The following is a 15,009-nucleotide window of genomic DNA, read 5'->3' as shown; positions in this document are numbered from 1 at the left end:
ATGGTCTGGCTGTACTGTTATACCACTCTGAAATGAAAGACCTGGGCTGAGCTGTGGTTCAGTTGCTTACCACCTCATTCCTCTTAACACGTTCCACTTTAACCACATTTTAAAGCGCACAAGCTTGTTAGGTGCTTTTGTGCTCATTGCATTTATTTTGGGGAGTTTGGAAGAGGCTCTCAGCTCTAGCAGTACATAAGCCATGTAAAATTACACATTGTTATTGATAACAGTTCAAGTAAAAGTCTGATTGTTGCATTGTTAATTCACAATGGAAACAAGCAGGAAGTGCAATCCCCTGTTGTTACTGGTGCTCAAATCGTATAATCCTGTACATTTATATTAAGCTCCATTATACGAGTGGTTGGATTTTATTCCCTCAGTCTTATTGAAAGGCTGTTCCAGAACATCTCTGCTCTTCTGATTAGAAACTCTCTAATTTCTAGCCTAAATTTATCCCATTTGTGCATTTTGCTTTAGTAGCGACGTTAACCTGTAGCACAGAATATTCTTCTGTCTCAGGTGTTCTCCAGGTTAAACTGTTCATTGACTGCAGCCATTTCCCCTCTCTTTCTTGTTGTTGTCCCCCGTCTCTCCTGCCTCAGCTGTCATTCTTTGCACCTTTAATACAGATGCAATAGGATATTTTTTTTCATATATAGCCTAGAAGAATGATCGGCAAATGATTAATCACCATAGAGCATATATAATTATACCAAATATTAGGAGTAAAATGAATTGGCATTACAAATAGATGTTTTGGTAATGCATCAGTTTTCCAATGAAACAAGATCCATACTGCATTTGAGTCTAACCTTTGTCAGGATACAAATAAACTGGGAATTTGTGGGATTGTTATGTGCTCCAGAACTTTGAGCCTTTCTAAGGATGACTGTATTCAGAGAAAGGGTTATACAAACATGCAGCCTCGTGGTTTAACTTGAAGGTTTGACAAGTGTACATTTAAGAGAGTTGTTTTTCCTTTAGTCAACAAAAACCTCATCAGACCCCACAATATACTTTTATGCTCAGAGCCTTATGAAGTCAAAATTACTAAGGAGAAAGGGGTGGATTGCAATATCCTCTTTGCAGTTTCAATTAAAAGGCCTGATCATCAAATGAACTCACTCTTCGGGCTTTTCAGCAGGCCCTGAATTGTCATTCACTTGCTAATTATAGAGTCTGTGGTGCTGGTGATTAGGGAGAAGAAAATAAAGGCTGAGTTTGACTGCAGATCTGAAAGTGAGCTTTCAAAGGTGACTATTAGTGAAACCCTCTTTTGACTTGCAAAGTTGATACAGAGTCAGAGAAAGATTAAATCTGGATCCAGGAGTCTTGTTTTGATTGAGAGACACTTCCAGCTGCAGCTACACTTTGCATGGTTACATTTTAGCCCAATCAATATGCATAGCGGGTGGGCCATGCAGAATCCGCAGTATCAACTGCTTACAGGGTTAGAAGTTTGCTTTCCAATCAGACGTGAACGTTAGGCTTCAGTAAATCTACTGTACTGAATCTGTGAAGCAACACTTTTCAAATATAAGGCACTATTGAAGTAAGTAAGTATAAAGAAATTGCGTTTTGCCATATAATAGGTAATAACAAATTTTGGCAATGCTTTAGAATAAATGTTCTTCTGATATTGTTCTGTTACAGATATTTCTGCCGAAGGAAAATTCTATAACTTCAGAAATGGCAGTCTTCCAGAAATGGAAATACATTGATCAACAGGAAACTTGAAGTTCAAAATTGCAAAGGTAAGATTTAATGTCAATGTAGAACTTGAACAAGAAGATAAAATACATGGTAGGGTATTTTAACAATCAAGGCTAGATGATAGCAAGGAAAGAAACAGTGTGGATGGCTAAAAGGGGATGAGTTTGACGACAGCACAGGTGGTTTAAAAAAAAATTTTGATGATTTTTTGTGCTTCACTGTTCAATTTGGACGATGACTCTGAACTTGAATGGGGAAAAATTGGCTTCACAGAAGAATGGAAATGACACAAAAATCAAGGAGTTATTTCTTGGTGTTTGTGTCATGGTAGCTTGAAGGAACTGACGTGTGAATCTTAAAGAGTATTTTGGAATATGTTCAAGTATCGGTGGTATGAGAAATTTCAGACATGATTCCTATATTTAAGACAGGAAAAACTGCAGTCTAGTTGGGTATAGGTATATTAGCATGACATCAGTAATATGCAAGGCTTTTGGAAAGAAAAGTAATAGGAAACACAGCAAATGGCGGAAGTGGGATAACACACAATATCGGTTTACCGAAAGCAGATTTACTGGATTATCTTGATAATCTTTCTTTAGGTTATCCTGATCTTTTTAGACAAATAACATAGCAATAGATGTGATGTATATCCACTGTGAGAGAAGCATCTGACACAGAGCTACATGGAGAACCATTTGACTGGAAAAAATGAAGATTATACCCAGAATTGTAAAATGGGTAGGAACTGGCTAAAGCAGATAACAGATGATGCTGAAAGAAGAAATACCAGGTTAGAGGGAGATAAAAATGGAGTTTCTGAAGTCACATTCTGGGGACCTCTATCCCTTAATATTTTCATTAATCAGCTAGGCACAAAAAAATAAGAAGCTGCTTGAGAAATGTGCTGATGGCTTAAGCTGGGAGAGAATTGTCAATAGCAAGGAGGCTCAGACCATACAAATAACATATCCTCAAGGACTGGAGAAATATAAATGGGATTACATTCAACAGGTCAAGTAGCAAGTGCATGTAGCTGGGGACCAATGACAGTTTCTAATATAAGGTAAGGCTTGTTGGACTGATACAGGAGAATTGGGCATATATTTTGGCACTGTTTCAGAAGAAACATTTCCAGTCAAAGTAGGACTGCAGAAGGCTTTGATAACAACTTCCCTAGGAATGTGGAGAACAACTTTGGCCACTAGTGTTTGAAAGGAATTCAACCTAGGGCAGGAGCAAAGAAAAGGTGAATCATTTGATGGGAGCCATAAACATGATGAGGAGGAACATTTTCAGCTTCAACAATATTGATACATAAACAACTAAGAGTAAAACCACTCATCAGTAATTTTACCTTGTATTTTAGCAAAGAGTTTCTAATGCAGAATATGGGTTTCTGGAAAAGCATTTAACAGGAGCTGTGGGGAAAATCACTCTTAGCTGTGAAAATGGGTACATCTGAGGGATTCAGCAACGCATCTTCATGCTGTAACAGCAGACTGGGCTCTGTAGGTCAGTGGTCTCTGTTCATTTATTCTCATTCTCATTCATTCTGTTTCCACGTTCCTACAAAATTATTTTAGCTTTTAACTCAAAGTCCTTTTAGATGAAACCCGAGCACTGCTGATCTAGAGCAGGATGGTGACACTTCTAAAGGCTCAGTAAGTTTGGAGATTGGGGGAGTTTTGCCTGTACCCATCTCCTTGGTACTGAGAAGAGAGTAGCTATCATTTGTAGTCCATAAAGAACTGAAATGGGGCTGCTCGTAAATAAGTGGTGTGTTTCCCCAAAAATTCTGTTGACAGGTACAATTTTAATCCAGAATACTTAGCTGAAAATACTGGCTTCTCACTGACAAGCTGAACAATTTCCCTTCCCCTGGCCATTGCTTTTTTTCTATGTTTCTGCTCATATCTCTTCCATTTCCTTTATTCAATTTGTCTAGCAAGAATGAAATAAAAACATGCTGACATTTTCAAAGAAATCAGATACTTCCCACGAAAGTTTTGATGGAAAATTTTCAGAGAGCCCCGAGGCTCAGGAGCTGGTTACAGTGGGGTGTGGCCAGCTAAATCTGCTGCCTGCATCAGGGGGAGTAACGCCTCAGCCTCTCTCGGACCTTTCAGGTGATTTACTTTTGGGAGGGGAACATCTTTTACAAGGAGCCACGTGCTCTGGGTGGCAGCAACTTTGCTCTTGCAGCAGTTCTGGCTGACCTTGCTGCAAGTGGTGCAGAAGGCTGAGCCATGCCTGCCTCCACCCTCCCCTCCCCTCCCCCTCACTGCAGAAGCACAGAACTGACCACAGCGTAGCACTAAACGTTTTATTTTTAACTTTTGCCAGACAACACGTATATCCGAGGCCAAAAACAAACAAACAAAAAAAGAGCCAGAGAATGGGGTATAAGTGCTTGTCAATGTCAGACTTGATCACTGTCAAATAGGGGCTGGATTCTGCAGTTATGCTGCATACAACGCTCCTGTTTCCTTCAGTGGTGCTCCCAAACCACGGTGATGAATGCCTAGAGAGATGGATAAAGGCAGACAGACGTAGATACAGACTGACAGAATCAACCCCCAGATGGAGGTTGCTTGAATTTACCAGAAATTAAGATGCTGTACTGCTTAAGAAAGAGTTCCACGATCTCATTAAGTCTCTTCTATGTCTCCCTTTTTATTTTGTCCTCCACCTTCCTACAGAAAAATACTTTGTGTCATTTCAGATTGAATTAGAGGAAAATTGCCTATGGACTAAATAAAATGTTTGTATACTTTCCTACTAGCACAGTCCTATGCTGAAGGCTTGTGTTGGTTAAGGGAGAAGAAAATACAGCATGTCATAGTAATGTCATGTATTCTAACTTACTGTAGCAAATCAGGACTTTTTCATATTTTCTTTTTAAATAAAAATGCCATCTATCATTTTCAAATGAAGTGTTAATGGAATCAGCCCATACGCAAACTCATGCATATAAATCTATAAATAAATATAATATATACATAAAAAAATCCTTACTGCAGAGAATGATCAAGCACCTTGTCAGCAATCCATATTATATTTATTAATTTGATTCCTGCTAAAAGATCACTTAAGTGAGACCTGGTTTCTTTCTTTAACGCTTCAGGCTCCTTTCATCTAAGCGGTGTTTATTAACCTATTTCTGGAAATCAGCATAAGCACAAGCTATATTTAATCTGTTCTTTGCATGTGCTTTGTTTTTCTTTTTGTTTCTGTGTTTTATTTTTAATTCCAGTTTAAGAATTAGCTACCGAGCGCTGGTCAGTATTAGAAATAACAGTTCAAATAGTGAGAACTGAAACACTGAGTACTAGTTTATCATGTATATTTATGTCCTTTAGGAGGATTCTGATTGTAGTTAAATTCCAGGACTAATGATAATGACAGCAGGAGAAGTATTCCCACTTCAAGAGTAATACTGTGACCTGATGACTGAGTGTTGGGGTACAGTTTCTCCCACTTTTACTGCTGTCCCAGTTGTTTTGAATGGCAGAACTCTTGCCTGTATGCCATGGTTCCCCATCTGAAAAGTGGACATGAAATACTGAGCTCTTCAGTTAACTTCAGATCTGCAGATTGTGTTCTATGACTGGACTACTTTTGTGTCAAAGCTTAAAACCCCACTGACTGAGATATTCAGGATTTCACTCACACGTTTCATCAGCAGGCCAAGGGGAAGGAAGGCTGCAATAAGGCAAACTGTTGGGTTCAGTTTGAGCTGTGTGCTGTACATCCAGCTACATCCTGCAGATACCCTCCACAATATTACAGCTGATATTTTATTATTATGAACTTTTGCAGCTCCGAGGAGTTTCCCCTAACAGATGGTGGGAGGTTTTGTCTTTCTCCTAGATCTGTGGGCAAGGACAAAACTCTTCTGGAGCTGAATTCGCTGTTGAATTTAACAACTCTCCATTTGCCTTGAGTTGTGGCTACAGATTTCTATAGGAATGAACCATACTGTCTGGAGATCCAAGGGATTTGTACCAAGAAGGATGACATTTTATGCCAAGCTGCTTCAAGAAGAAGACTGTGAGAATGAGACAGATAGTCCTTATAAAAATGAACGTGATCTGACAGTAGAGGTGAAATGATACCAAAAGAAGCAGGTAAGAAAAAGGTATTTTGCTGTTTTAGCCTGTTTATTTACAGCACTAGGTAGCCTACAGCCAGGAGATGACTTTGGGTCCTTTGGAGAAAGTTCCTAGGCATTCCCTATCAGGCACACAGGGAAAGCAATGAGGTGACTTGTTGAATATTAAGAGATTGAATCGATATCAAATTCTTTGACAGAACCCAAAGCAAATACAATTTGCTGGAGCCACTAAGTTCAAACATGTTCCTGAATATCACTGTACCTCACAAGTGTCATGGAGTTGTATGCATCGATAAATAGAAAGGTAATAGATCTTTGTACTATTTATTGCTCTGCCAATATGTATCTTGGCAATATTCAAAGATACATATGCATGCTTATGAATTTTATTTTTCTTCAAAGGAGCCAGCTCCTTGTACTAACAATCACAGCTATGACTTGATAGACTCCTCTTTACCTGTCATGCCTACAGAAATCTCCAGAGAATTAGAATTCTCATTAAGTGCTCTGGAAAGCAGAATTTAATCAAATGTATGCCAAAGCTCAACGTTAAAAAATGTGCAGCTATAAATTGCATTTCTGTGGAAGTTGTTGCAGTCCTACAGTGACCACTGAAGTCGTTTTTATTTATCATACCATGAATACAGAATAGATAAAATTAAATCCTCCATAATCAATGGCTGCAATTTACATGTGTTACTTGTCAAAGTGACTTTCTCCAGTCCCCCCCCCAAAAATGCCACATAATGTGACATCTCACACATCTTCAGGAACACCCTTAGATGTATCCGAAAGATAAATATTGCAGTTGTGAGTCTTTCTGTCATGATTCAAATAATTTCCAAATTGCTGTGATGTATTCCTCTAACAACGTTAAAATGGTTCTAATGCAGGAGAAAATGGTAGTTTTCGTCTCTGTAATTTTTTACAGCAGCTTGTAATTTCCTTGCGCTCGTTACAATTCTCAGATCAGGAAAGATTATGGGAGAAAATATTTTCACTAGGAAGTCTGCTCTGTTGCTCATCTTTCCCAAAAAGAATATACCGAGTATTTAGAATCGAGGAAAGCTTTTACAAGTTGTTTGCTACTGTAAGTGTCAAAGTTTGGCCATTTGATTTGGATTAGTGCCATTTCTGGACGTCGTTATAGGGATAATGATGAGCCCACCTCCTGGTTTCTCCCCAAAGCTTCCTTTTACAAACACTGATGCACTCATATCTATTTTGTCTGGGGTCACTTAGCGGTGAGCTGGGAGATTTTAGAGAACTGTGATATGCCAGAGTGCAATGCTTGTGTCCTTCAGTTCTGCTTTGAATTGGTTTTAAGTCTCTAGATTAGAAGAGCCATGATTACCACAGAAGGAATTATAGGAGAAATGTTTGAACAGTAAAACCCCTCAAAATGCAGGTACCCGAAATGTACTGAGATCTGACAGAGTGCTGTTGACATGTGTCACTATTGCTATATGCACTGCATTGAAACTTTGAGCTTATTTGGTGATGTGTACCACAGTGATCCTTTCAGGCTGTCGCTGAGCTTAGGTGCTGCTGTGACTGCAGCTGTGTGACATGGCAAAGGAGAAGAACAGATATTTTCTGGATAAGCTGATGGAGAAGGAGGAACAGGGCTGTCCTCCGGGCTCTTGCAGAGATTAAGATAGGAGGAGGATGAGGTGGAGTTCAGAGAGACCACTGTGAGGTTGTTGCGTCAAAACACATTGAATCTGTGTCTTGAAATATTGTCTACAGATATGAATGCTCTGCCAAGCTGTACACCTACAGCTGCTGCATCAGCACTGTGTTTTTGCTGTGATGAGGATACATTTCAAAGGTGGAGTACCAGTATGGGCTTAGGCATATCGTTTTGGTACCCATGAAGGACTGTTCACACCTATACTTCTCCATGGTGAATTCAGGGAAGAACCTGAGCAGAACAGGCAGGAGTCATCCCTCTGGTGACCTGCTGGCACAGAGCAAATGTTTTAGAACAGACAAACCCTTTGCCATGGGTCTGGGCTGGCAGTCCTGTGCCTCTCTCTGTTTGCCTGGGAGCATCCTGGAGCTTTTCTTCATGTCAGTGGTCAGTAGAGAATTCCCTGCATCCCTCTCCCATTTTATATATCCCCTTACCTTTCTGGGGCAGCCATTGGCCTTTTCTCATTCTCTGTCTGCCAAGGCTGTCTCTGAGGCACAGGTCCTACATTACATGCCTAGAGAACAACAAATCTGGCCTGTACCTTCATACTCTTAACCTTCATGAAGGTAGAGTCCAAACAAGCACTTTCATTTTACTAAGGCAAACTGCGCAAGTGATAGTGCTACAACACCTCAGAGGCCAGCTCGATGGGGAACTCAGAGCTGGACCCAAGCTCATTGTATGAGGCCACATATTCTTAACTCTTTCTCTCCATTCTTAGTGTCAGAAATACTATGATTAAAAATTCAGGCAAGTGGATAATACAAACTTTTGATCTAGAAACTAAGAGACAAGCCTCCCTCCCACCCCCTTTTCTTGTAAAGAGCTGTTGGATATATCATCACCTCAATTACAATGAAATAGCAAAGAAATTCCACACTGGGAAAGGTTTTCTGAGGGTATATTCTCAGTTACTGCTGAAGATTAAAAATAACCTTCTCAAGCAATAAATTGGTTGAGACAGTAACAGGACCAAAATCATAGTGAAATCTAGTGATGAAATATTAATGCTACCATGTTAAGCTGGGAAAATCATAAAAATTCATTTTGCAGAGCTGCATAGATCCTATTACTGGTGTCCTGAGCTAGCTGGATTTTAACGTGCAGGGCTTTCTACATGTGTCCTGTTCCTATATGCAGTTCCTATTAGCAGAAAAGATGACCAAACTCTTAAGTCATGTAACTGCTTCAGGAAAGCAAAGAAACCCTGTTGGAGTACATGGCAGTAGCTCTCTAGAATTAGAAGGCATGTTGCGAGTGACACAAAGAGAGCTGTCAAGTACCTGGTGCTCTGCTTTACTGCTCCGCTAAATGGCCATTGTAGAGCTGTGGCAGCCGTACAGGGGAATTTTATTTCTAGGGCAACATTATTTTGTGTGAAACTGAAATTAGATAAAAACTAGGCGTAAAGGTATGTTTGAATTTCAGTTGATCTTTGTATGCTGAAAGGACCTCCCTCTGTTATTCAGTCTAGCTGCAGGCTTTCTTTCAGGTCCTGGAACCTGCAGCCTTCAGAAGTCAGGCTAATTTAAATTGTGTAGATTTTGTTGCTTTACATTGCCTATTTGAATTATGTAGGTTTAAAAACCTGCAAGGTAAATAGGTACACTCTGCATATGCCTGCCCCGCTGTCTCAGGCTGTGGCTTTCAAACCACACAAGTAAGGTGGGCAAGAGGAAGACTTGCAAGGTCCAGCCACGTGTCACTGACCAAGGGTGATGCTTTTCAGAGCAGGAGTGGCTTTTCACTGTCCAATCAAGGAAACTCTTTGTTATCAATGTCCTTCATCCTCTAGCTTGCGTCACCTTTCTGACACACTGCAGAGTAGCAGCGTGTTATTAGTGGCCACAGCTAGATGCAGCTAGAGATAGCTGCATTAAGCTCAGAGATGTGACAAGGACGACATATTTTATTCCACTGGCTAGAAGGAAGGATATGAATCTGGCAGCCAGGATGGCATAATTAGCCCAAGAGTAATAATGCCTGGAGTCACACTTGGGCTGAGGCACTGAATGGAAGAGCCCAGAGGTTCACTTTGAGAGAGGTGGGCACCTCCAGGGAGGAAAGAAAGCTCAGGATCTGAGCAGCAGTAGCCAGAGAAACGTATCACAGAGCCCATACTTGGCTGATGGAGGGACAGAGGAACAGGTCTTTCCAGAAGTCGGTATTGGAAGAAAGCGCTGAGACAGAGTCTTGAAAGGGATACCCAAACCCACAGGGCTGGCTTAACGCCTAGGGCAGACAGAGAGCTTGGGGCTGAGCTGCCCCCAGATCAGGGCTGTGAACACCAGCAGCTTGTCCCAGCATCTGGCAGGAATCCTGCTCCTCATCAAGGCCTGGGCCTTTCCTGTTGCCTGGCAGCCACAGAGTTTTGAGGCTGAGTTACCTCCAGGACATCATTACGGTGCATTTTTTTTTCTCTAGGGACTGAATCCTGTAGGAGTTTGCACCCCTTGAAGATTCAGAGGAGAGATCAAATCAAATACGGAGGTGCTTTGCTTTGTGTGTGCCAAGGATAAGGAAGCTAAACAATAATATCCCAGCAGTTTTCAGGACGATGCCCGTGAGCATCACCTCGCAGCCTTGGTCCCTCGGCGCACACAGACCTTGCTGGCCCGAACTGTGCCATTTGCTGAAGGCAAGAGCCTCACAGAGCTGCCAAGGGGACTCTGCAGGGTGGCTTTGCTGGGTACGTGTGCCCCAGGGCAGCGCTTCAGCATGCTGAGCCTCTCATCTGAGGGCTGAAAGGCAGCAGAGAACATAATCTGTTTTAATGGATCCTTCTGCTGCTGTTGAATAGCTCCCTGGTTTGGATTACTTCTGCTGCAGGCACGATTAGTCAGCATTTGACAGGGCAGGGGGTCTCAGCGGGGAGCCCACAGCTTGCTAAGAATAGGAGCCAAACATCATTTTCTGGCTTATTTGGGAGAAAAACCTGAAGAGTGCAGAAAGTTTGTCCCTCGTTGTTTTCCTGAGTAGGGGAGCAGTCTCAGAGGTGATGAGACAAACACTTGAGGATGGCTGATAGCACTGGAGTGCAGAGTAAACAAGAAGATGGTACTGGATCTCAGGCCATGGAAAAACATCGGGAATAAAAGCTTACTGAAATCACGTGAAGTCATAAAACAACTGAAAGGATGCACAAACGGTTCTCACCCCTTTCCACCTGAAAGAACTGGGTATGTTGAGAAAACACTTGCTCAGTGTTTGCCTTTGAATAATGAAATAAAATATAATGGTCAGTAAAGTTAAGCTCTTAAGAATAAATTGGTCCTGTTTTCACTGGAAGGCAGCCTGGATTGCCCTGAAACATTGAAGCCATCTGCAGTTCCCACATCGATTTTCTTCTCCATGGCACTGAACATACAAACCCAGCAGGTGCCTTTGAGTGCTCTCTCAGCTGCATGGAGAAAACAGATAAAACCCTCTGGGTCTCCTGCATGTTCATGTGCAGCCTCACCTGTGTGACACCTGGCTGTGCCCAGCGCAGGAATCAGCAGAATGAGCTGGGAAGTCTGCTGAATTGGCACATTTGTGTGGAGGGGGAAATGCTGCCAGGGAACTGTGACCTGCCTCTTCTCTGCAATGCACCGGCGTGCAGCATCCCAACAGGAGCAGCATTGTTTTGTGCCAAGTGCCTCGGAGACAGAGGAGACTGTGCCCAGTTCGGTGGAAATAAAAAGCAGCCTCCTATTTTTGTTATTTGCTGCTCTAGTGAAAACTGTGCTTCCCCTGATCCATCAGAAAATACTGTTTTTACTTTTCAGGCAACCACAGTTTTGGCCTTTTCAAGTGAAAATACCTGGTGAAGTGCCCCAGGAGGGAGGCAGCTTTCTGCACTGTGCCACTGCCCAGATGATGGTTGCACCAGGAGCAGCTCCCATGCCTCCAGCTGCTGGAAAACTCCATTCTCCATCAAGCCAATTGACTAAGCAGCACATGGCAGTTCTTGCATCCCTCCTTTCATTAGGCACACAGAAAAGTGACAACAGCATCAAATAAGGTGAGGCCCCACCATTAATAACCAGCGAGTGTATGTTTAGATACCTACCAAAAAGAAGCAAATAAAAACCTGTGAGCTAAAGAAGAGCAAAAAAGAGCATTTGATATTTCTGGGCTCATGTGAACTCTCAGGTCAGGGTGTAACCCCCATCACAGAGCTCAGAGTCATGGCAGTGCTCTCTCCTTGCATTCAGCATAGCTGCAACTGTTCGCAGTGTACATAGCAGGGAGCAAGGCTGCACAACCTGCCTGCCCTGCCCTGTATCTGCATCCCCTGCAAAGACAATACTTCTGCAAAGGGCACCGAACCCATCCCCTGGCCCCACAAAGCAGAAGACTGGGTGTCCTCATCACTCCTGCTAATGCTCAGCATGGGAATGGCACTACTGCTGCTCTGCTGCAGCCCTGTGTCCTGCAGAAAGCCACAAATGTCAGAGAAAGATGATGGAGTATGAATTCAAAGGTTAGTCTGTTTTTTCCCCTAAGCTGTAAAGGAGGGAATCACTATCTTCTGAGATGGATAGTACCATTAATCAGACACTGAAGGGAGTTCAGTCCCTTGTACAGTGCCAAATTATCCGGACTTTTATCTTCACTGCCCTGTGCAGACAAATCTGGGCATGGGGAGGGGGGTGGGGACAGAGTTATTAGGGGGAAATTTTTGAAGCATAAACAGAATTTCAGCAAAAGGTTGTTCCTGCCATGACATGATTATAAATGAGGTGATCAACCACAAAGAACATTGTTTTTCATGGCTTTAGCTGTTCCAGTGGCACAAGTAAAAAATTTAAAGGAAAAGGGAGGGAGTTCTTTTAAAAATTCCAGATATTTTAATTAATGCCAATAGCATTAAAATATTATGGCTTGAGATGCTTATGAAAAGTCTCTTTTATTCATTACATTTCCTAGACCCAATATAATTAGAATTCTTAACATTCATGATCTCTCAGCATTGGCTTCCAAAATTAATGGTCTGAGTAATTTTTTACAGCAGACGACCTGAGCTTAAAAATAAATGTATTGCAGTAGTAAACATCAGCTTTTTGTGAAGGCGGAGCACCATTTAGCTACAGTTCCGAGGAGAAGAATGCCCTCCATTTTCTCTCATCCAGATTTCACTGTTCAAAGGACATTTTGAAAGACTGGAATTCCCTATATGTGTAGGAAATCCCTCGGTGTCACACGTTCTTCCTGCAGGTTGCTTATCTGTGTGTTGTGGAAGCTGAGTGGGCTGTGATGAATGCAGAGTCCTGGGTGAGGTGGCTGAATGGAGTCCTGCAGACGTGGCTGCTGCCAGCTCTTGCTCCGTCAGCCTGCGACAGTCGTTTAACCCTGACGTTTTGCATGGGGCTGCTAAATGTGTGCTGTTCATTTTGGTGTCTGCTTGCCAGAGCACGGAGAGCTCCTGCTGCTGGGATGTGAACCCAGAAAAGCCACGCGGTGCTGGGGATGGAAAGCTGCCGCTTCCCACCAGGCATGGCAGGATCACGCAGATCATCTGGCAGCCTCTGACAGTGAGCATCGGGGTCCTGCAGCCCACTGCTGGTCCTGGACAGCCAGCAGGGCCGGTTGGTGCAAATCACTCTACTTCCTCATGTCTCATCCTTTCTCCAGGTCTCTGTCTTTGCTGTGATGGTCTCAACCCCCACCATTATTTCCCAAGACTCAGCCCCCTTCTCATTCTTCAGCACTGGGCTTCCCACCTCTGCCCCACTGCCTGGCCCCACTATCTTCACCCAGCCCATCAGACTGTCCCTACCACTCCTTGTGGCTGCAGTTCCTCCCGGAACCTGGCCTGAGTCTCCCCTATGCCAGCATGGCTGAATTAATTTCCCTTGTGGTCTGAAAGCTGGAATCCAAGTGGTCTTCATGCCCACGGCACAGTGATAGGGCCACAGGGAACATCTTGTTCTGATGCTCTAGCCAGGCAATAATACCTGGCAACCTATAGTGTGTGAGGCTGTGCTGAGGGTAGTGCTGTGTGAGCAGCTCTGTTGGGGCTGGAAGGGACTGCCCTGTTTGGGGTGAGCTGCAGGGCAAGGCAAGTGCTGCAGGACAGGATCTGCAGTGTTTTTTGGATTTCCCACTGCAGAAAGTCTTTACTGAGGAAGTCGGGTTGGATTTCTTTCAAGTGCTCTCACTTAGCCATACTTTTACATGGATTTTCACAGCAGCAATGAAAGGAACATCCTTAATACAAAGGTCACAAGTCGGCTAAATTTCTGCTCCCCTATCCAAAGCATGAGGAGACGTGGTGCATCTTATAGAAGAGGATGTCAGTTCTTTTTCTCTTTTACCATTACAAAACAGCACATTGTTCCCTGGCCTTGCCCTTGGGAATAGCTATATTGTTTTGGCTGAAGCTTTCCAAAAAAATTCAGCCTGAGGCAGATGCCCAGAATGGAAAATGACAAGTTACTGGTCAAAATATGACAGTTATAAGCAGCTGAAAGTAGGGTCTTGTAATTGGGAATGTCAGACGGTCTTGACAGTAGGCAGTGCTACCAGCCCACCGACCTCAGGATTCGTGCGTAGGTGGAGCACTGTGTGTGCCTTCTTGAAGCCCTGGTAATTTTATATGTGCTGTAAAAAGGGGCAGCAGACGTTGCTTTCCTGGGTGTTAAAGCATGGCAAGCGCTGCCGCCAGCTTTGTCCTCTATTCAGCTGGAGACTGCTGCCAGCTCGGCACAACCCCGCTGCTGCCTCCCAGACAGGGAAAGGGGACAGAGACAGAGCTGTGCTGCCAGGCGTGCCCCAGCTCCCCACAGCTGCTGCTTGCTGGAGGAGCTGGTGTCCCCACCTCCTGGTTGCTAAACTGAAGGCTTTGGGAGCAAACTCACAGGGAGCAGTGCAGGTCTGCCAGCAGCCCCACATGCTTGTAGGGAAGTGCCCTGTGCTCCTCTTCGTTTCATGGCCTGCTACAAGGGCAGTGAGTGGGTTTGTATCTGTGAGCTCTCTGCCAGCTTCATTACGGGGCACTGTGACTTGAGCTAGGAAGGCTGTAACAGGCCCCAGACGCTGCGTGCACCTCTGTGGGATGCCATTCCAGTCCCTGGCACAGGGACAACTCCCAGCGCTGCAGTCACTCACTGCACTTTCATTAAGTTTTATATTTAACTTTCCCCCAGCACCTGGGACCAGGAGGACTGTGTTAGTGTCTCAGAGCTGGAACGCTACATTGAATTACCTTGTTGGTTTATCTGGTCATAATAGCAGGGAAGATCCCACTGCTATAGTTAAGAGTCTGTCAGCATTTCCATTATAAACCTCCTATTCTCAAGAGGTTTCAACTTAGCTGTAAAAATCTGTTTCTGTTGCACAAACTCAGTTTATAACATGGCATAGAACTGCGTTTTATCTTTTAATATTGAAAATACACACACAGTTCATACTGAAGTATGTATGTGAGTATCCGAAGAGGTGCTGGTCTCTAGCACAGGGAATGACCTGCTCAGCATTGTCTCTTCTTTTCAGCTTA

The 15,009-nt window shown here is 43.3% G+C and overlaps 1 long non-coding RNA gene across 3 annotated transcripts in view; it reads left to right on the top strand.

The window, feature by feature from the left end:
* The window catches only part of LOC116653786, a 64,221-nt gene extending 50,018 nt beyond the window's left edge, over positions 1-14,203 (top strand). The window contains exons 3-5 of one of the 3 annotated variants that reach the window (XR_004308239.1): positions 1,657-6,137; positions 9,954-10,708; positions 11,297-14,203. This is a non-coding gene — a long non-coding RNA (uncharacterized LOC116653786). Of the gene's footprint in view, positions 1-1,656; positions 6,138-9,953 lie in introns of all 3 variants that reach the window. The other 2 variants (XR_004308238.1, XR_004308237.1) reach the window with 2 other exon arrangements.
* The last annotated feature ends 806 nt before the right edge of the window (positions 14,204-15,009 follow it).

This window comes from Coturnix japonica, chromosome 8, assembly GCF_001577835.2.
Source record: "Coturnix japonica isolate 7356 chromosome 8, Coturnix japonica 2.1, whole genome shotgun sequence".
Taxonomy (NCBI): domain Eukaryota; kingdom Metazoa; phylum Chordata; class Aves; order Galliformes; family Phasianidae; genus Coturnix; species Coturnix japonica.
This window is presented reverse-complemented; position numbering and strand designations above follow the sequence as displayed.